Here is a 23451-nt window from a genome sequence, read left to right as displayed (position 1 = left end):
GGTATCAGCACCAATTCTCTTAGCCATTATGCTCTCTAAGGACCTTACTTGAGAAGTTCAGGATTATACATATAGGGGTACAACCAACCCTAAGACCATCTGGCAAAACTGGCTGCTTGAGAAGTCCTGGATTTATGTAAGATGCTCTTGGAATGCAGAAGATCGTGAAGGAGGGTCCCCAAAACACACTCTCTATACTAAGGGGCGACAGAAGAGAGAAAGAATTAGCCTACAGCAGCATGATATTGAGGACCAAGAAACAGTGTTTCTCTCTTTTGTGAACAGTTATTAAATTATTTCTACTTCAGAATATCAGAAAGGAATCACAGGACTATGGACAGTTTGCTGAGCCACCCTATCTATCTTAGCGTGAATCCTGGCAGGTGTAGAGCTCATAGTATGACCCTGGCACCTAAGTGTAGTTAAGTAAGCTTTCATTTTTCTTCAGCCTTAAAGCAAAGCAGCTTTCTGATAGGTATAATTTAGGAAAGTCTTCCAAGAAAATAGTTAAAGTCCACTTTAAATATCTCAGAGAAAAGCAATTTTGCAAAAGATCAATCAACAAAAGCAAGGCCAAACACACCAATTATTTCGTGAGACTTGTATTGTTATGTCATTGCTCATGTTGTTTCTTTATGCATTTAACTGGAAGAAGGCTTTTAATGTTCAACAATTCTCAAAGAGATAAAGACCCACACTGATGTGTCAGAAAGAGCTTTGCCCTGGAATTAGATCAGTTTAGGTTTGGCTGCTTACTAGAATTAGGTAACATTCTTAATCTTTCTGAGCCTGTTTCCTATCTGCAAATAGGGATAACACTATCTATTACAGAGGGATGTGGTTAAATTAAATGACACATGTCAGTGAAATATATCCTTCCAGACTGAGAACATACCTAGTAAATGTTAAGTGATCTGCAAATATTCTGCTTTCTTGAAATGGATGAAACCTGTTATCATGATTTTAACCAATGGTCTAAATATCAAGACAATATTTAGTTAAAAGTTATATTTGTTCTTTCACTGTCCATCTGCATTTTAACATATTCTAACATATTCTCCTTGATAAATTGTGTCAATATTAGTAACATTTGTCATTTCAGCTATTACTGTTCATATGTTTAAAATATTTCAATGTGATATAAGCCATTACGCAAAGGGATGCCTAGCTGGCTTTGTCAAAGATTTATTTTAAGTAAAAATGAAAGACTCATTTTCACCAAGTTTTATTGAACAGTGTATTCATTAACTGTATGAACTTTCTGGCCAACCCAATACAGGAGCCAAGACATGGAAACAACCTCAGTGTTCTTTTGTGGATGAATGGATGAAGAAAATGGGATGCATACAACCTACTATTATTCAGCCGTGATAAAGAAGGAAATCTGCCTATTTGTGACCACATGGGTGGATTTGGGGGGCATTATGCTAAATGAAATGTCAGACAGAGAAAGATAAATACTTTATGATCTCATATGTGAAATCTAAAATACTGAACTCATGATAGAATGGAATGACGGTTGCCAGAGCTGGGGGTTGGAGGTGAGGAAAATGAGGGAAGACGATCAAAAGGTAGAAACTTCTAGTTATAAGACAAGGGAGTAATGGTGATGTAATGTACAGCTCGGTCACTACAGTTAACAATACCGTATTTTATGTTTGAAAGTTGCTAAGAGAGTACCTCTTGAAAGTTCTCATCACAAAGATAACATTTGTAATTATGTGAATTAAGGTTAACTAAACTTATTGTGGTAATCATTTCACACACTATATATATACCAATCATCACATTGTACACCTTGGACAGATACAATATTATATATCAATTAAGTTAAATTTCCGTCTGGCCTGTCATTTTCCAAAGGCCACTCAAGGTCAGGGGACAGAACGCCTCCTCTCCAAGTGTCCTGCCAGCCCACCCACTCAAGATCAGAGGAACAAAATGCCTAACTAAAACAAAACAAAACAGAAACACAATAAAACTGGAGAGAGGGAGGAAAGGGTGCCCTGAAAAAAAAAAAAAAACTAAGCACGTTGACAGCGCTAAGAATAAACTACCAGGAAAAAGAAACCCTACATGTCAGATCCTAAAGTACAGAAGGGCAAGCCCGCCGACATTCCAGGCCCGGGGGGACCGGGGTCCCCAGCCCTGCAGAGCCAACCGCAGACCGGCTCGGGCGCCCCGCAGAAGCGCGGGGTCCCCGCGGCCGAGTCGACGCCCCCGGCCGGCGCCGGCTCCCCTCTGCCCACTCTGCGCGCGGGGGCTGGAAACTGCCGCGGAGAACCACGGCGGGGCGGGAAGGGGGGCTCCAAAGAGGGTCTGGCGACTCGAGTCGCTCCGTTTCTCGGTGGGCTCAGCGCGCGCCCGTGGGGGAAGAGGGGCGGGGGTCCGGGAGGAGGGGACGGGCGGCACTTACCTAGACCGGCAGCGGCCACGGGTAGACGGCGGGCTCGGTCCCCAAGAGCGACTCCAGCCTCAGCTCCAGCTTCTCCCCCATGTCTTCGCGCGCGGTCCCCGCACCGCGCTAGTCTGGCGCTTGGGGGAGGGGCGCGGCGCCGCCGGCGGGGGCGGGGCAGACGGGCAGGCGGGCGGCTGAAGGGACGGGGCCTGGCCTGGGCCTCAGCTGCCGCCGCCGCGCTCCCGTCCGGGCCCCGGCTCCCTCTTTGTGGTCACAGGCCCGGGGCCCCCAGCGCTGCTGCGAACTCGGGCCGGCGTGAAGCGAGCACAGTGAGCCGGGGGCCGCACTGAAACACTCACGGCCCGCGCGGCCCGCCTCCTGGACTCGCACGCTCCCACGCACGCACGCACGCACGCACGCACGCACGTACGCACGTCATCGGCTGCCCCTGGCCACACCCACCGGCCCGAAGTGGGGACCCGGCCAAACCTCTCAGGGCCAGTGGTGGCGGGTTCGACTCCTGACCTCGACATACCGTCACACACACACACACACACACACACACACACACACACACACACACACACACACACACACACACACACACACACACACACACACACACACACACACACACACACACACACACTAATAAGACTATAATTCCTATTAAATATGACAGCTGGAATCCCGGCTTCTGTTCACAAAAATGCCGTGTATTTAGCCTATGCTAGGCACCAGACCGCGGACGCTCAGTACTGGCAAAAAAGGAAATGCCCTGCCCTCATAGCGCTGCCATTTTAATTGGAATAGTAGTGACAATGGTCAAGGGAGAAAATAAAGTGTCATCATCGCCACGGGGATGGTTAATCTCATGTGCGCACTGCGTGGGGCCCCGGCAACCACAAACATTATTCCAGATGTGGCCAGGAAGGTATTCTTCAGAAGAGATTAACACTGAAATTGGTCCACTTTGCGTAAAGGAGATTGTCAATGCCGCGGCGTGGGTGGGCCTCGTCCATCAGTTGAAGGACTGGAGAGAAAAATGAGGTGCCCTAGAAAGAGGGAAGTGTTCCTCCAATGGACTTGGCACATCAGCTCTTCCCTGTGTCTCCAGCCCAGAGTCCTGCCCTGACTTGCCTGCCTCACGGTCACAAGAGTCAACTCCTTAAAACGAAACTATATATGTAAAAATATTGAATATATACAAGCCTATTAATTTGTATATGTGTGTATAGATATGATATATATATGTATACACATATGTTTATATGTGCATGCGTTTGTAGTCTATGTGTAAGTACTATATACAGTATACATACAAGCCTATATATTTGTGTGTATATATTGTATACATGTATGTATGTGTATATATACAGTATACATATTATGAAGGTGAACATGCTGTATATATACACACACCCATGTATTGATATATGGGTGTGTATGTGTACAGTATATGTACACTGTATGTATGTATGTATACAGTGTATATTGATATATAGGTGTGTATATATGTTGTATACCTGTATGTGTATAGGTATTATATGTATATATGTATGTACTCTCTCTATATACACACTTGCGTGTGTACTTATATGTGTATGTACATGCACATATTTACATATAGGTGTGTGTGTATACATTGTATATATGTATGTGTATGTATCCTATATATGATATGTGTATGTATATATACGACGAATTTATAGATGCAGTACATATATTTTTATTCTACATGCTTTTATATGTAGGTGTATATGTGTGTCTATATGTATGTACGTGTATGTATTGCATATATTATATGTGTATGTATGTATACTGTATATATACACACCTAAATATCTTTGTATGTGTGTATATATGTATGATATAGACGAACCTAGGTGTGTATATTGCATCTTATACGAATGTGTACATACTGTATATATATATACAAACTATGCATTTCATATGTGTGTATGTATAGTGTATGTGTCTATTGTATATATTATGTGTATATGTGTGTAGACATACTGTATATATACAAACTATGCATTATATATATGTGTGTATATATGTATTTGCGTATTGCATATACTATATGTGTATATGTCTGTATGCGTACTGCATATATACACAGCTGTATATTTTTGTATGCGTGTACATGTGTACGTGTGTGTGTATATACACACAGAGGCTATGGATTCTGTTTGTCTGGAGAACCCTCACTGATACGGACACTTATGACAATTGAGCACCTGCTCTTTGCCAGCCAGGGAGCCAAACGCTTGTCCTTTCTGTGTCTCCCTTAAGTGTCACAAGTCCCGGGAGGGAAGGTGATGCCGCTCCTACCAGTTGAGGTGCCTCAGGGTCAGAGAGGTGCACAGGGCGGGGGGCTGGAGCCTGGTGGAGCCCAGGTGGAGTTCTAGCAGCAGTACAGCCTAGCAGTCCCACTTCCCCGGGTGCCTCTCACAAAGACGCCGAGGGAGAGACGGGGTCTGAAGGAGGGGATGAGGAAGTTTCCGTGGGTCTGCAAGCCCAGACCAAGGCTGACTCGTCAAGGGTGTTAGAGGTCAGGACTCTGGTTACCTTGGGGATGGGGTTACACAGAGCCATTCCCATTCTGAAAAAGTATCCATTCTGCTCTTGTTTGTATGTTTACCCCCCTCCCCCAAATCTTTTAAAAACAGATTATCTTGGTTGCTGGGAGCACACAAGGGGAAGTTGTGTGTGAGGGGGTGTGATCCAGGGGACAGGGAGGATAAGCCCCCCACTCGTAGGGCCAGGAGTGGCTCAGCTTTGTGAGCTAAGGATGGCCCGCGAGGTCCCAGAGAGAAGGGTCCCTGCTCCGTCCCTGCTCCGTGCACCCCATTCCCAGCCTGAGAAGTCCGGAGCCCACCCCCCTCCACCCCCCCCCCCACACACACACCAGGGAGGAGAGCCAGTCACCCTGGCTCCCAGGCTCCGGCTCCAAGGCTCCCGGCACTAGGAGCTATTTTCAGCTTTCATGCCCTAGGACACGGCCAGAGCTAGTGTCTCCGGAAACTCTCTGTCTGTCTCTCGCCCGCCCGCCATCCCTCCCTCCCTCCTCCGCCTCTTCCCCTCCCGCTCCAGCTGTCCTGCCCTCCACCCTGCATTTCTACACAGGATGGCTCACAGACAGCTGCTCCCCGTGCCCACCCGCCACCATTCGATGGATGTCAAAGCAAGCCCTGGGGACTTCCCTGGAGGTCCAGCGATTAAGACTCTGAGCTTCCACTGCAAGGGGTGCGGGTTCGATCCCTGGTCAGGGAAATAAGATCCCACATGCCGCCCGGCACGGCCAAAGAAATAAATGAATAAAAAATAAAGTTATAGTGATGAAACAGCCCTAGTGGTGCAAGGATGGGACGTATACCTCTATGGTAGAGAATAAAGGTCCAGAAACAGATAGATGAGAACTTGATATGACAGAAAGTGGGGAAATTAAGGAGTTTTCAATAAATGGCATTAGGACAATTGCATATCCATGTGGGAAAATGTAAATTAGAAAAAAAGAAAAAAAGCAAGCCCTGGTCAGGTGTGACCTTGGGCCCAGGGCCATTGGCACACGTTGTCGTGTGGGATGTTCTTCCTTAGACTCCTCCCTCCCTCCTGTGTCACTGTCACTTCCTCCAGAACCTTCCTGGACTCCCCTACACAAGCTCGGGGTGTGCCCTCACCCGCCCACCCTGGATCACCGGAATTCCAATCCCGGCCCACCCTTCCCCGCCAGGTAAAGAACTGGGCCTGGTCAATAAGACCGTAGAGGTCCTCGGCCATTGCTATTGCAGTTGCAATTGTTACTGTGTTTACACAGGGTGACCAACACCCGCCCCCAGTTTGCCCAGGACCGCTCAGGTTTGAGCGCTGGAACTGTGGGGAAACCCTCATTTCCGGGGAACCCCAGAAGGCTGGTCAGCCTGTTTAGGATGGATCTTTCACTTGATATCCCAACCCCCGAGAGTCAGAAAGGGAATCTCCCCCCTCCTTCCATGGTAACCTTCATTCATTCATCCACTCATCCCTTTATTCAACTCCTTTATTCAGCAAGTATTTAGGAAGCATCTACTACATAGCAGACACTCTTCTAGGTGCTGGGGACAGTAAACTGAGAAGGTGTGATTTGTTACACGGGGATGATGTCTCGGAGACCACTGCAGGGCATGGGAGGTGGGAGAGGGAAGGGGCAGTTGTAAATGCAGGCTCTGACGGGACTGGGGCGGACCCTGCCCTAAGCCAGGCTGGTTGCTTCAACACAGCTGTCCTCACCCAGGGCCATCCTGCTTCCGCCTCACCCAGTTCTTCGGTGATGTCTGGGGAAAATCTGTGGTTGTCACAACTGGGGGGGAAGGGGCCCCTGGAATCAAATGGGTGGGGACAGGGATGCTGCTGAACCCCACACAGTGCCCAGGAGGGGCCCCCAGCAGAGAATGACCCGCCCCAAATAACCCCAGTGCCATGGGGGAGACCCTGCACTAATATTATTCAGACCCGCTGGTGCCCCTAGATTCCTGCACAGGCTGGGACTCTAACCGGGTCACCTCTGTATCCCGAGGTGACCTAGAGTGGGGCAGCCAGGAGGGCTGAGTATCAGGGATGAAATGACAAATCTCCGTGCCCACTCTCCCCGCCGCACCCCAGGGTCGATGGCCTCTATCTCCTCCCTGTGCAGGTAGCTTTTCCCTGAGCCATTTCTTCTTGTCAAGGTCCCTGTCGCAGGTTGTGTTCCCCGAAGATGACGTTGAGAGCAAGCAGTGGAGTGCAGGTGGTTGATGTGAGACGTGCAGAGAACAGATACAGCTGCCATAGGGTCCCGCAATTCCACTCCTGGGCATAGATCTGGAGAAAACTCTAATTCAAAAATATACATACACCCCTGGGATTTCCCTGGTGGTCTAGTGGTTAAGACTCTGTGCTTCCGGTGCAGGGAGCATGGGTTCCATCTCTGGCCAGGGAACTAAGATCCCACATACTGTGTGACAAAAAAATAAAGAAAGAGAGAAAGAAAGAAAAAGAAAGAAAGAAAAGAAAGAAAGAAAAGATACATGCACCCCAATGTTCATTGCATCACTATTTATAATAGGCAAGATGTGGAAGCTACCTAAATGTCCACTGATGGATGAATGGATAAAGAAGATGTGGTACATATATACAATGGAATATATTCAGCCATAAAAAGAATGAAATAATGCTATTTGCAGCAACGTCGTGGATGGACCTAGAGATCATCATACTAAGTGAAGTAAGTCAGCAGGGAAAGACACATATATGATCTCTCTTATATGTGAAATCCAAAATACGACACAAATGAACTTGTCTACGAAACAAAAACAGACTCACAGACATAGAGAACAGACTTGTGGTTGCCAAGGGGGAGAAAGAGGGAGGGAGGGTTGGATTGGGAGTTTGGGGTTAGCAGAGGCAAACTATTAAATATAGGATGGATAAGCTACAAGGTCCTACTGTCTAGCACAGGGAACTATATTCAATATCCTGTGATAAGCCATAATGGAAAAGAAAAAGAGTTTTATTTATAGGTTCCATCCCTAACTGAGCTGGCCCATCCCCTCCCATGGTTCTAAGTGCAGCCCGAGGCTGCAGACTTCCCACCGTGGTCTTCAGCTCCAGAGCAAGCCACCTGCAAACCAGCCGCATCTTCCCAGGGGCTGGCAACTCTCCTTTGCTACTGATTCCAAGACACATCCAGATAGCACAAATGTGACCATGAAAACAAACTCAGGCATGTTCAAATCAGGGAAATAACATTCTTATCTCTGTTTAGTAGTTGCTTAATTTTAGAATAGCTTAGAGTTACAAAAAAGTTGCAAAGATCTGTACAGAGTGTACAGAGTGCTGTGGACCCCCGACCCAGTACCCCTATTTCCAACACGTTAGTACTTTAGTACGTTAGTACGACATGCTTATCCAACTAAGGAACCGAGATGGATACGTTATTATTAACTAAAGTCCACACTTTACTAGAATTTCCCTAGCTTTCCCCTAACATCCTTTTTCTGTCCCAGTCTCCTCTGGGCTGTGACATTTCTCAGACATCCCTGGGTTTTAATACCTTGAAAGTTTTGAGGAGGACTGGTCAGGTATTTTGTCCCTCAATTTGTTTGTCTGTTGGTTTTCTGATGTTTTTCTTATGGTTGGGCTGGAGTTACGGGGTTTGGGGCTGAAGATCCAGACACAGATAAAAATGTCATTCTCCTCAGGTCACATCATCAAGGATACACACCATCAAGGATACACACATCAAGGATACACCCCATCAACGGGACTTGTGACAAACAATTTTACCCTTGATCACCTGGCCGGTATCGTCTTTTTTTTTTTTTTTTTTTGCTGCGTTGGGTCTTCATTGCTGCACACGGGCTTTCTCTAGTTGCGGCGAGCAGGGGCTCCTCTTTGTTGCGGGCACGTGCTTCTCATTACAGTGGCTTCTTTTGTTTCGGAGCACGGGCTCTAGCTGTGCGGGCTTCTGTAGTTGTGGCATGGGGGCTCAGTAGTTGTGGCTCCCAGGATCTAGAGCACAGGCTCAATAGTTGTGGCCCATGAGCTTAGTTGATCTGCGGCACAGGGGATCTTCCCGGACCGGGGCTCGGACCCGTGTCCCCTGCATTGGCAGGTGGATCCTTTTTTTGTTTTCTTTGTTCCTTTTGGAACCAAAACTTTAATCCCAAGGAGTCTCACAAAACATATTACGAATGACAGCATGAAAAAAAAAACTGCACAGTAACTCAAAGTTCAGCTCTACAATATACTCTTCATCTGGCAAGACATTGGTATCTTGATCATCTCAACTTCCAAAAAACATTACAAAGAGCTATGTATTCATGTACGGCAATCACAGAGGGGACTTATGACCTAACTCAAAGGGAAACTAACTTCCTTGAAACTTCTTAGATTCTAAACTCACTGGACAACCTCTTGTCCAGTGTGAAGACTAGTGGAATTCTTAAACCTCTAATCTAGGGTAAGGGTGCGGCTTTCATTTCTACCTGCTGGCTTGTGTTCACAGCACCTTTTAAAGACTGCTTGCTTAACTACAGCTGCATACCATATCCCAGCTACAGAAAGTCTCTTCAATGTTTGCCAGTGTTGTTTCCATAATAATAAACATCACACTTTAGGTGGGCAGGAGTTAGAGTTTTATTCTCAGTCTAGGCAAGACCAAAAATTCAAAGCAAATTCAATTTTGCTTAAGAGAACATTGTAAAGAAACAATTCTTCATATTACATGCCTCATATGACCCATTTCAAACCATAGAGAATGACACCTTTATGTGTCACTGTCCCAAGAGACAAACAAATGTGAACAGCTAAAACATTTAAAAAGTGCATCAAGCTTCGGAAGTCTCAAACGAAACTTGAATTTTCTGTACATACTCCTGTCAAATGAAGTTATTTCCTGTGCACCACTCCTCTTGCAAAGTGGTCTGCTATTTCCTTTCATTTGACCTGGATCGGCTAGGAGACCTAGAGAAAGATCGGGACGGCTTGCGATTTCTCTCCTGGGACAGTGATCTCTCTCTTCTCCTATATCTACTAAAGGGACCTGCTCTGGCTGCGGGAGAAGCTTCTCCGTCTTGGACATCTGTGGTGAGGGGGAGGACTCCTCCTCCGATAATCATCTCGAGGGCGACGACCCCAAGAAGGAGGCGGCCACGATCTCGACTTCTCCTTTCCCCATTGGACAGGTCCACTCTTACTCGGCAGCCACAGAGTGTTCTCCCGTCTAGTTCTCAGACAGCATCCGCTGCATCTCGGGGATCTTCATTTTCAACAAGAGCGAAGCCGGGAGGGTTTTTAGCAACCCACACACTTCGGAGTGGTCCATAATATCCTAAAGCTCGTTCGAATTCACTCGTTACCACTGTTTCCAAGATTCCTTACATAAACGTTACAGTCCAACGGACAGGAATGCCGATGCAAGACCCTCCTGGCTCCTGGGTTTCATGGGCCACAGGGTGATCCCGGGCCTCTAGAATCTCGCAGCTGAATCGGCTCGCACAAGCTGTCCTGTGGGGATGCTTTTCCCCCTATGTGTCCAGCCCGGGGCCCTGCTGTCTAGGCCCGACCTCCAGGGTGACAGGGTGAACCCCAGGTCCCTGGAGCAAACACTCAGAGCCCTGGTGACCAGACTCAGGGGGCTGGGGCGGCAGCTGGACATGTGTGGCCACCCTGGTGGTGTTTCGCCCCATCTGCAGTTCCAGTTCCAGCTGAGAAAGAGCCTCGCTGTGTTATTTTCTCCTGGTTGTGTAAGGATCCCCGGTGTCATTTGACAGAAATGTACATGGTGTGTACTTTCTCTCTTTTCTCCCTGCTTCCTCTCGTCCCTCTGCCCCTCCCTCTCTCCCTCTCCCTCTGTCCCCCCCCTTCCCTCTCCCTCTTTCCTCTGCGTCTCTCTCTTTCCCTCTCTCCCTCCCCCGCTTCCCCCCTCCCCATCCCTCTCCCCATCCCTCTCCCAACTCCCTCTCCACCTCCATCTCCCCCTCGCTCTCCCACATCCCTCTCCCTCTCCCCTCCCCCTCCCTCTACCTCCTCCGTCTCCCCCGTCTCTCTCCCGCCTCCCCCCTCCCTCTTCCCGCCTCCCCCGTCCCTCTTCCCTGTCCCTCTCTCCCTTCCTCTCTCCCTGTCCCTGTTTCCCTGTTCCGCACGCCCTCCCTCTACCTCTTTCCCTCTCCCTGTCCCTCCACCTCCTTCCCTCTCTGGAGAGGGAAGGAGGTGGAGGGACAGGGAGAGAGAGCAGGAGGGGGGGAGAGAGAGAGAGAGGGAGGAGAGGGAGAGAGGGATAGAGGGAAGGAGCGAAAGACGTCTCTCCCTCCCTCTATCCCTCCCTCCCTTTATCCCTCTCTCCCTCCCTCCCTCTATCCCTCTCTCCCTCCCTCTCCGTCTCTCCCTCTCCCTCCCTCTATCCCTCTCCCTCCCTCCTTCTCCTCCCTCTCCCTCTCCCTCCAACTCTCCCGCTCCCTCCATCTCTCCATCTCCCTCACTCCCTCCCAGAGACGGAGAGATGGAAAGGCAGAGACAAGGGAGAGCGAGAGAGGGAGAGGGAGAGATGGAGGAAGAGGGAGGGAGAGGAAGAGAGGGAGAGAGATATGGAGAGGAGAGGGAGAGAGGGGGGGGAGAGGGAGAGGGAAAGAGGTCTCTTCCTTCCTCCCTCTCCCTCTGTCCTCCTTCTCTCCCTCTCCCTCCCTCTCTCCCTGTCCCTGTTTCCCTGTTCCGCTCTCCCTCTCCCTCTTTCCCTCTCCCTCTCCCTCCACCTCCTTCCCTCTCCAGAGACGGAAGAAGGTGGAGGGAGAGGGAAAGGGAAAGAGGGAGAGGGAGAGCACAAGAGGGAGGGAGGAGAGGGAGGGAGAGGGGGGAAAGGGAGAGAGGGATAGAGGGAGGGAGCGAAGATGTCTCTCCCTCTCTCCCTCCCTCTCTCCTTCTCCTCCCTCTCCCTCTTCCACCAACTCTCCCTCTCCCTCCATGTCTCCATCTCCCTCACTCCTTCCCACATAGGGAGAGATAGAGGGAGAGGCAGAGATAAGGGAGAGGGAGAGAGGGAGAGGGAGAGATGGAGGGAGAGGGAGAGAGGATGAGAGAGAGAGGGACGGGGGGGGGAGAGAGAGAGAGAGAGAGGGAGACCGGGAGAGGGAATATGGTCTCTTCTTCCCTCCCTCTCCCTCTCTCCTCCGACTCTCCCTCTCTCACCCTCCCTCCGTCTCCCCCTCTCCTTCCCTCGCCCTTTCCCTTCCTCTCTCCCTCTTCCTCCCTCTGTCACTCCCTCTCCCTCCATCTCTCCCTCACCCTCACTCCCTCTCAGAGAGGGAGAGATGGAGGGAGAGGCAGAGACAAGGGAGAGGGAGAGAGGGAGAGGGAGACCAGAACAGGGAAACAGGGACAGGGAGAGAGAGAGGGAGAGGGAGAGAGGGAGAGGAGGAGGAGAGAGGGAGAGGGAGGGAGGAAGAGACCTCTTTCTCTCTCCCTCTCTCCCTCTCCCTCTCCCTCCCTCTACCTCTTCCTCCCTCTCCCTCTCCCTCCATCTCTCCCTCTCCCTCTCTCCCTCTGCCTTATCTCTGCCTCTCTGGGAGGGAGTGAGGGAGATGGAGAGACGGAGGGAGAAGGAGAGTTGGAGCGAGAGGGAGAGGGAGGAGAAGGAGGGAGGGAGAGGGAGAGAGGGAGGGAGAGAGGGAGGGAGGGAGAGACATCTTTCGCTCCCTCCCTCTATCACTCTCTCCCTCTCCCCCCTCTCTCTCCCTCTCCCCCCTCCCTCTCCATCTCTCTCTCCCTCTCCCCCCTCCCTCTCCATGTCTCTCTCCCTCTCCCTCCACCTCCTTCCCTCTCCAGAGAGGGAAGGAGGTGGAGGGAGAGGGAGAGGGAAAGAGGTAGAGCCAGAGCGTGCGGAACAGGGAAACAGGGACAGGGAGAGAGGAAGGGAGAGAGGGAGAGGGGGAGAGGGAGAGGGAAAGGGGGAGAGGGGGAGGGAAAGAGGGAGAGAGAGGGACAGGGAAAGAGGGACAGGGAGAGAGGGAGGGAGAGAGGCAGGGGGAGAGATGGAGGGAGAGGGAGAGGCAGCGAGGTAGAGGGAGAGAGGGAGAAAGGGAGAGAGAGAGGGAGAGCGGTAGAAGTGCTGAGGAGGGGGGCTCCCTCCCCCTCCCACTCCCATCCTCTCCCTACTGCTTTCTCTTTTCTCTGCTTCAACAAACACCAGGCGCCTTTTAGATCAGCCCTGAAGTCAACGTTGATGCTTGGACAGCCTGACCTCCCCGCTGACTTCCAGCCCAGGACCACCGCTGGGAGATGAAGTCTGCGGGGCCCTGGGCGCAGGCTGCACAGGCACCTCCCCTGATGCCCAATCTCTCCCCGTTTACGAGGCAGCCGACACTCCCCTCCCTGACTCCCCAAGATTTGGGGCCTTTTTAGTATGTGTCGATAATGCCATTGAGCTACTATCTAACTCTTCCACGAGGACCCATCTCCCAAAATGCAGTGGTTTTCAGCCTTGGCTGCACTAGAGAACCCCCAGGGAAGGGAGAGACGTCTCTCCCTCCCTCTCTCTTTCTCTCCCTCTGTACTTCTGTCTACCTCTCTCCCTCTCCCTCTCCCTCTGGGGTGATGCCCGATGAGCTCAGAATCGTAGATGGCCCCCCCATCCCCTCTCTGTGGCTTGCATGGGGGATGCACCTTCTCACCGTGGCCCGGGCATGGCCTTGACATTCAGACATCGGGTCCTGCGTGGACACTTGTGTTTGTTCCATAGCGCAGGTGGCTGCAGTCTGTGCTTCTGTAGATGGGGGCTGTGCGTGAGCCCTTCATCTTCCCCGCAGACACCACTGGTGCTCGCTCGGCCTCGCGGGTGATGCGGGGGGCACGGGGGACAGTCTTGTGTCCCCACCTTCTTGGGCTACAGACAGGCCACGCTGGTCCCGTGGTGACTGGGGGCTCCCAGGAGAACCCCACTGCAGACCGGAGAGGTGGCCCCAGAGAAGGTGGCGTACGCCTGGGGCCGGGCCTCATCAGTGAGCCACGGGCCACCTGCAGCAACAGCTGTCTCACCGTCCAGGGGCTGGGTGTTCGGGCGCCGTGGGGTTGAGCCACTGTCTGCACGGCAGCCGTGTTTGTCTTGTTGAGCCCGGGGAGGCCCCTTGGTGGCTCCTGGAAAGACTGGCCGCATTTCTTCCTGCCCTTGGCCTTAGAGCCCATCACGTTCATGCCGTTTCTGGTTCCAAAAGGACCTGTGTTAATAAAGACCACGTGTTAGGACAGCACCAAAGTGTCTAGAAATCCGGGCCAGGAGGAGGAGGGAGGGGGATTGGCTGTGCCCGCCAGTGGCCTGGGAGCCCTGCCCGCCTGCAGAGACCTGGCCCGGGGCCCGCGGGGAGGCCATGGCCCTCGGTCCCCAGCGCCTTCCGTCTCTGGGTTCCAGGAGAACTGCGTGATCCTCAGGGAGCTGGTGAGGCTGCAGGCCCTGAAGTCCCGCCTGCTGGGGTTCCGCACGCATGCCGACTCCGTGCTGGAGATGAACATGGACAAGACCAGCCAGGTGGTGGCCACTGTCCTAGGTAACACCGCCTCCCCCTGAGTCCCAGTGGGGACGGGGTCAGGCGGACCTTGACCGGAGACCCCACTGTGTCAGCCCTTGGGGGTCACCTTCCCAGACCCTTCATTCTGCCTCGAGGGGCGCGGGGTCGGGGGTGGCTGGGGGGCCGCCCCAGGGACGTAGCCGCGCCTCTCCCCTCCGCCCGCAGGTGAGCTGGCCCAGAAGCTGAAGCCCCTCGGGGAGCAGGAGCGGCCGTGATCCTGGAGCTAAAGAAGGCCGAGTGCCAGAGGCGGGGCCTGCACTTTGACGGCCCCATCAACGCCTGGGACCTGCGCTACTACATGAACCGGGGGAGGAGACGCGCTACCACGTGAACCAGTACCTGCTCAATGAGGCTTTCCCCATGCAGGCGCTCACACGCGGGCTGCTGGGCATCTCCCAGGAGCTGCTGGGGCTGACCTTCGACCTGGAGGAGGGCACCAGCATGTGTCACGAAGACGTGAGGCTCTAAACGGTCTGGGACGCGGCCTCGGGCAAGGTCATCCATCGGCAAGTTCTACCTGATCTCTATCCTCGGTGCGTGCGTGGGGGAACCTGTCGGCCGTGGGCCGGGGCTCCTCTGTGGAAGCGGGGCCCCATCCACGTCCCTCCGCAGGGTGGGGAAGTCCGGGCACGCGGCCTGCTTCGGCCTGCAGCCGGGCTGCCTACAGCATGATGGGAGCTGCCAGATCGCCATCGCGGCCATGGTGGCCAACTTCACCAAGCCTACGCCCAACCTGCCCTCCCTGCTGCAGCATGATGAGCGGGAGACCAACTTCCACGACGTCGGGCACGCGATGCACCAGCTCCGCTCCCAGGCGCAGGGCTGCAGGCAGGGGGCGGGGAGGGCCCGGGCGTGCGTGGTCCTCAGGCAGGCCCTCGCCATGGGATTCTTCCACTGACATCACCCCGCACGTGGTGACGCCCTCGGTGTCAGCTTCCATCATCAGACCCCAGGCACTGGGCGCGTAAATAACGGAAATGGATGTCCTCGAGGCTCTAGAGGCTGGAAGACCCAGATCAAGGAGTCAGGGCTGGTTCCCTGCATGTTAAATACATGCACTCAAGAGTTGCCTTGGAAAAAGACAAAAGAAAAGAAAGGAATGTTGCCTGCAAGTCTGCTGACAGCCGGTGATGAGAACCAGAGGGAAGGCTCTGGGGCCGGGGGCGCAGTGCCCTGTGAGCTCGGGGGCTGCTGCCAGTCTCCGTGGAGGCTCAGCAAGTCCCCGTGACTTCCCCACGTGGGGGGCGCCAGCTGAGCGTCTGGGCCCAGGACCCACTGCTCGTTCAGTCTTCCTGTGGTCAGCCCTTCATCCTGAGAGCGATGCTCTCACAGGCTGCACCGGGGCGTGTGGGGACAGTTTACTGAGCTGTACAGACGTCACTACTGCTTTGGACCATTTCCGTCACCCCGAAAATGTCCCTCACGCCCTTAGCTATCACTCCGTCCCCTCGCCAGCCCCTGACAACCAGGAACCCACTCGCTGACTCCGTGGATCTACCTGCTCTGGACGTTTCTCCTCAGTGGGGTCACGCCCTGTGTGTCCTTCTGTGTATGACTTCTCTCGCTGAGCATCGTGTTCTCAGGGTGTATCGACGCGGCAGCGAGCGTCAGGGCTTCACCGCGTTGCGTGGCTGAGGGACGTAAAGACGACAAGAGAAAAGAAAAGAACGTTGCATGCAAGTCTGGTGACAGCCGGTGACGAGAACCAGAGGGAAGGCTCTGGGGCCGGGGGCGCCGTGCCCTGGGAGGCCCTGGCGCTGCTGCCAGTCTTGGTGGGGCACGGGCAGCACCGTCCCTCAGGAGCTGCTGGACAAGCTCATCAAGTCCCGGGAGGCCAACCCAGATGCGGCCGGACCGAGGGAAGGGAAGGGGGCTTCCGGTCTGCCCGGCTGGAAAGCGCGGCCTGGACACGGTGCCAGCCCCCCGTCTCCTTCCTCCCGCCCCCCAGGCCTCTTCAACCTGTGCCAGATCGTCCTGGCCAAGGTGGTTCAGGCCCTGCACACGCAGACGCCCGCGGACCCGGCCCAGGAGAATGCCCGCCTCTGCCAGGAGATCCTGGGGTTCCCAGCCATGCCAGGTAGCCAAGCGCGCACCGGGCTCACCTCAGCGGTCGGTTGGCGGCTACTGCCCAGGTCAAGAGGATCGTCTGGTGGTGTGTGAATGGGGACCGACTGACGGGCTCCGGCCGAGGCCCGCTGACCTCTGGCCTCTTCCTGCCACGGTTCCTTGGCTCTTCCCTCCAGCTGTGGCCCGCGGAGTCCGAGGGTGGGGTGGGAGGCTCTGCACATGCTTTCTAGAGAGCCTGGAAGAGGCAGGAGAGGGCTTCATACCCCGAACAGAAGGCATCGACGAGGTCTGCCCGTGCGTGTCGGTGCGGACACGCGGTTCACTCCCTCGTGAGCGCTTTAACCAGCGATCTCCCCGTGGTGGAGGGCGAGCCCCGACTCATCTCTCGCAGCCTCGGCAGCTGACCTTGTAAGAGGCTTAGGAGTGAACCCTCGTGAGCTTCAGCAGAAAGTCGGCAAAGATTTATTTGTGTCCCTCCACTGAACTGCCAGCAAGGTCCCCGTTTTCTACAAGTGTTGGGCCAATACTCTCTCTAGTGGCAGGGGACTCAGACAAGGCTGCTTTGGGGCCCCCACCCCCGCTCTGGGGCAGGGGCACTGAGCGGCCAGGGAGCCGGGCAGGAGCCCCTCCGCGTGTGTCCCAGTGACCCACCTGCCTGCGACCTTCGGCCGCCTGGCAGGAAGCTACGACGCCCAGTCCTGTGGCCAGTCATTCCTGCAAGAAACACTGGAACCAGTTTCTGCCAACCCGCCAAAGAAAAACGACTTCAAAGGCAACGTGGTGTCACAGGAAGGGCTTGTTTCTGTGTTTCTTTGTTTTTAGTTCATTAGGCCTCACTTAAAATTCTGATTCCACAATGCACTTGCTTTGGGATCTTGAACAACACTCATAACCTCTGCAAGTTTCAGTAGAGTAAGTTTATGTGATTACCTTCATCTGTAATATCCCTGTGTTGCAATCTTAATTAATTCAGATTAATTCATCTTAATCTTAATCTCAAGTTCAGATCAAAGACTCGTTCCTCTGTGACTTCTCTGAACTGATTCAAAAGCCTCCTCTCCCGTCCTCATCTGGCTTCTCTTCTCTTCTGGAATCTCATAAGAACTTCTATGACCTCTCTGGTTTTTTGTTGTTGCTGTTGTCTGTTGGTTTGGTTTTTAATTGAAATATAGTTGATTTTCAATGTCGTGTCCGTTTCAGGTGTACAGCACAGTGATTCCGTTTTCAGATTCTTTTCCCTTATAAGTTATTACAAAATATTGAGTACAGTTCCCTGTGCCATAGAGGAGATCCTTGTTGTATCAACTCTATGCCTTCTTTGAATGACCGTGGCACTTTGTTGTCTGTATCATTTTTATGTCTGTTGTGGCTTTGTGACTGAAAATGAAAATTTTCTATTTGTTCATGTCCTGGCCCTTCCTTAGAAATGTGTTCATTTACCTATTTCATATTTATTGACTACATCTTAGACACCGTGTTAGCTGCTTGTTCTAGATGTTAGTAAAACATAGACCTTCCTGCTCAAAGGGTCACAGTATTTGTGGGAAAACAAACAAACGAACAACTTACGTCTCAAATAGCTTTGTACTTCCCAAAGAGAGCACACCTCGTAGGTACAATAAATATATGTATTATACATAAATGTATAAATAGTTAATGGCATTAAAAACTTGAGATAACTGCTTTTCTATTCTGAGGTAAAGATGATAATATTTCACCAGGAGCTCAACACCACTCTGAGAATGAGGGCTTAATCCCCGACCTGGCTCACTGCATCGCTTTCTTATATGAAAACAGACAAGTCTGTACATGCTCTCTACAAAAAGGCTTATCTGGCATGAATTTCAGATAGCAAGAAGAAAAATTCAAGAGGTTCAGAGAAGCATCCAGAAGCTCAGGTGATTGTCTGGCACTAATACAACTTGCTTGACAGGAAAAGAGAGCTGTAAATCTCACAAAATTCGATGATCTTCTAAGAATTTCAAAACCGCCTGCTAGTAATTAGAAATCCTAGAAGAACCGCTTCTTTTAAAGCATACTGATAATATGCTTTACAGCTTAATATTCAGAAGCCTATGTTTTGGCTAAGTGAGCTTCAGGAATGAAGGAAACTTGTGGTTCAGTTCCATCTACTCTGGAACCTCTGGTCAAAACACCTACTTCTGTGCTCAGCCATCTTATCATCTGTAAAATGGAGGCAACTCTAAGAAAACATAGTTACAGAGATGTTGCACAGTTTCCTGTGTCACTGTCTTCATTTGTTTCAGAAAACCAATAACGTCTAAGCTACTACTGCAAAGAGTGCAGTGTTACTTGGGGTCATCTAGTGCAGCTCTGTCAAAGTAAAGAAAAGCAAAGGGGCCTAGAATAACTATAATTTTCCCAAGAGGACACTATTATTTTATGGCAAATCTGAGTCAGGAACCCTGATCTCTTTGATGCCATTCCATTGTTCTCTCGTTGGGTTCTCAGCAACCCAGAGAAAGAAAGAGAAATAAAACTCCTATGTGCTGTGTCACTGGTACAGGACGTGGCAAGATTGGAATTGGAGAACTACATATTAACAGGTATTTGGGAAATTCTTCAAACTAATTAAGATATATACCAGGTACATAAAAAACAGTTATGTTTTCCCAAGATGATTCTGTGGAATGAACAGAACTGGTAACTGAAGGTGCCTGTGTGCTGCAGTTCCAAACAGGACGGGTGAATGCTTGTTTTCTGGCACCTTTAAGACTCCACCCCAATATACACATTAAAATAAAATTAACATTTCAACTGGGTCATATTTAATTCTGCATGCTCTTGTAAGTCAGCAAAATAGTCCATATATCATTTAAGTTGTCACTCACTTTCTTTTCTTTTCTTTTCTTTTTTTTTTGCGGTACACGGGCCTCTCACTGCTGTGGCCTCTCCCGTTGCGGAGCACAGGCTCCGGACGCGCAGGCTCAGCGGCCATGGCTCACGGGCCTAGCCGCTCCGCGGCATGTGGGATCTTCCCGGACCGGGGCACGAACCCGTATCCCCTGCATCGGCAGGCGGACTCTCAACCACTGAGCCACCAGGGAAGCCCGTCACTCACTTTTTAACTTGAGTTTTAATTTCTGAAAGTCTTTCCAAACACAAAACAGAGGTGGGAAAATGGTATGTGGGAAGCTGCAGAGATGAAATAAGCTTACTGCATTCGGCATAAAGATGAATACCCAAACAACTTCTGCATAGCTGGAAGTGTCCAAATCTACTATCTTCGTTTTGTAGTCAAGGCTTCCGGAAAAATATGCTAACGGATTCCTAATTACCCAAATGCCCCATATCTGTTTCAGTAAGTATCATTATATATTATGGAAATTTTTCTCAGTGACAGAGAAAGACATCCTGGCCGAGCATCCCCCTGCCCATGACACACAGATGATGGGTCTCAAGCTACCTTGAAGGCGTTGGAGCCCACTTTATCCATTACTAATATTAATGGAGGACAAAACTTCATATTCTGTTTGCTCTGTGTTTGTTAAATCACTTCTTCCCTTCATTAAGATGGATGACACATAATTGAGTCTGTAGTGTGTGTATCACTGGAAACTGAACACATTTTTGTTGGTTTTATTAACGTCATAGGTTTCTAGGGGGGGTCTACTAAATAACTAAGTCTAGTTTCACAGTTACAAATAAATTACGATGTAATTTTGAATAACGTAAGCTCATCGTAAAGGAAGGATACTGAGAGTTGCTACTACCCCTTCCTTGAGGGGCTCTTGTAAAGCACTAAATCAAGTAACAGAGGTTTATATGCATGCATATATTTTCAATGATATTTGAACACACTTGAAAAGAACTCTACGGAATGCATTATAAAACCTCGATGCTGTGTGTCCCTAGTTCCCGGCTCTCTCGTTCAAACTATTTAAATGAACAAAATGTTATCTATTAGGATAGCTATCAGAGTACTCCAAATACTACTTCTTGCAGTACCCTGTCCCAACCATTTGCCTTCCTCTTCCCATTAGTCCTTAATTCAGAAACCCCAGAGATTTGTTCAGTAATTTATGAACATATTTCTTCATTCAGCCAAGAAAACTGATGGATCCCTTACCAAATTTCAGGCACCCTTCTTCAGGATGTTTTCTAGGCATGTTCAGGAAACACAGCAGTGATTAACACAGATGAATATAGCCTCTCTCGAGCTGAGGGGAGAGACAAAAGTAAAGAAGCAAATATAAAATCGTAAGTGTAAATACGTAAATAAAAATTGAATAAATGGGTAGAATAACTAGTATATCAGGTAAGTGCTGGAGAAAAACAGCAAGCAGGGAAGGCGGATGGAGATTGTTAGCTGGTAGGAGGAGGCTGCGATCGGAAACTAAGTGATCACTGAGGGCTTTCTGGGGAAGATAAAATTTACGAGGGAACCTAAGGTTGTGAGAGGGAGCAAGGTGCATATCTGGGAAGTGAATAGCACAAGCAGAGGGAACAGTCAGATGGAAAGGCAATGAGGCAAGAGTGGGCTTGGAGTATCCAAGGAGCAGAAAGGATGTCAGTGTGTGGAAAACAGAGGGAGCAAAGTGGAGAGGAGAAGGAAACAGTCAGAGAGGAAACAGAGGCCCAGATTTCTAGGGCTGTGGAGGCACTTTGAGGACTTTGCTTTTCCTGTGAAGAAGCCATTGAAGAGACTTGAGTGACATGATCTGACTTATGTTTTAACAGGATCTCTCTGGATGCCACGTTGATTAGAGACTGCAGGAGAATAAGGACAAGCCCCAGAAGACCAATAGTTGATTCAAATGTCAAGAAACATTTATGCCTTCACCCTTCAACTTCACAAATGATGCCATTTCCATTGAGCTATTGAAAAATATCATCTGGCTTTCAAAACAATAAACCAGAAGGCATTTTCTCACATAAGCAAGGTCACAAACAACTGTCGGCTAAAGGTGAAATAGCAACAAATCAAATAATAACAAAAACATTTTTTATAGATTTTAAAACCTTACAAAGCATTTTCTTGTCCATTATCTAAGTTAATCCTCAGATCAACGCCATGAGATAGTTATTATTTTCCCATTAGAAGTGACCGCATATTAAATCCTTAGTGATTGCTCAAGAAAAGCTGAAATCTTGAGTGTACATCTATTAATGCCAAGGTTGGGTTTTTTACCCATGGGAACATTGGATGCTAACATCCACAGGGATTTTCAGCTCAAGATGGCAGACTAGGAAATATATTTACTTTCTGGTCCTCCTGAAACCATGTTTAAATAAAACTGCAGAAATACCAAAATTAATCAACCAATAAAAGCCAAGACATTGTGGAAGTCATCAACCACAGAAAGATTTCAACACATTTCGAGAAGGCAAACAATGAAATGGAGGGGCCATGAATAAAATAATGAAGAAAAGACTACCCTAAGTAGGGTCTGCACAAAGCCAGGCAGCTTTTGCTGAGCCCTGGTTATAGTAAAGGACAGAGGAAAGAAGAGGGGCTGAAAACAAGGAGACAAAAGTCATTTTAGGAAAAAACGTTCACTTAATGAGCTCCAGGGAACACTCAGCCTGCTGCCATACTCACTCATGGATTACAGTGGATTGTTGGTAAGCAAGACAAGAAAACAGGGAACCAACAAACAAAAATCAAGACACGGTTTCTTACTGAGCTCTTCTCAAATGAGATCAAGAAATTATGGTTCAATGCCATAGCTGTAAATCATTTCTGCTCCTGGAGAGGTTAGAAAGGGCTTATCATAGTTACCCTTTTTCTTCAGACAGAATTTAGGTCTGAGCAAAAGCTTTTGTGTCCTCCAACCTCAAAGTTTATTGGGGATGGAAGTCCAAATTTGCTTTGACATACCATAAAAAGAATCTCATGAGCAGAGGGTCAAACTACTTTTGGAATATATGAATTATGCCCAGTGTGATTTTAAATAGATTTTAAACAAAAATATATAAATTTTCACTGATCTATATGATTCTGGGTTCTGAAACTTCTACATGTTACATGCCTGATATATAACACACAATGTCAGTCCCAGGAGAGAGAAGACACTCCAATGAAGCAAGCCAAAGAAACAAGATTCGAACAAGGTAAAGTGATGTGTAGACCAAGACCAGGATTTTTCAGTTCTTTCCTGTCATGCTGTAGCTTCCAGCTCCTGAATAACAACACATGTTTCCCTTGTCCTAGACACACAAGAGTATGTCTCCTCTATGGGGCCTAAGAAGCTCTAGAGTTACATATGTGTAGTAAAGAGTGGACCCAGCCGGCATACTCACAATGACCAAATTGTGTTGATCGTACTTTATTTTAAACCAATACATCGCTCCATGCTGAAGTTGCAATAAATGATATATTTGCTTTCTAGACATGAATGAGATGCCTTACTGGATATACTCCAGGAAGGCCAGAGAAACTGGCTTCTAATCCATACAGAATAATTCATTGATGAATTCCTTTCAGGAGAGCCCCTGATTTATCTAGAATATAAGCTTTACATACCTGGATCCTTCAAACTAGACCAAAGGGACAAATCTAGGCTGCAAGCCTCAATTAGAAATGTGGGATGGTGCTATGCTGACAACTGGTGGTCCCTGACCTATCTTCTGAGATTAGAACCCAGTGTGGTGGATGACCAATTCACGCGTTGAACAAAAGAACACCTCCTACAGGGCAGTGTATGTGTTCAATACTGGTATGGCACTTAGGGCTAAAAGTAACACATGAAGCATATATGATAAGGAGGCACCAGAGTCCAGAGCACGAGCTCTGGAATCACACAGGCTTGCTTCGAATCCCGGCTAAGCCACTACCATCTGTATACCCTGAAGAACAGTCGAAGGTTTAAATGTTCTTTTACCAAATTTCGAAAAACAAGTGAAGAAAGAACCTACTTGCCAGGAAGGGACATCGTGGGGTGCAGC

General features: G+C 49.8%; 2 pseudogenes; one reads left to right on the top strand and one right to left on the bottom strand.

The window, feature by feature from the left end:
* Positions 1–9538: 9538 nt before the first annotated feature.
* LOC137228382 (serine/arginine-rich splicing factor 3 pseudogene) lies at positions 9539–14104 on the bottom strand (annotated as a pseudogene).
* LOC137228381 (thimet oligopeptidase-like) lies at positions 14103–15147 on the top strand (annotated as a pseudogene).
* Positions 15148–23451: the final 8304 nt, after the last annotated feature.

Source organism: Pseudorca crassidens, chromosome 7, assembly GCF_039906515.1.
Source record: "Pseudorca crassidens isolate mPseCra1 chromosome 7, mPseCra1.hap1, whole genome shotgun sequence".
NCBI classification, from domain to species: Eukaryota; Metazoa; Chordata; class Mammalia; order Artiodactyla; family Delphinidae; genus Pseudorca; species Pseudorca crassidens.
The sequence above is the reverse complement of the archived record's forward strand: the minus strand, read 5'-3'. Positions and strand labels throughout refer to the sequence as shown.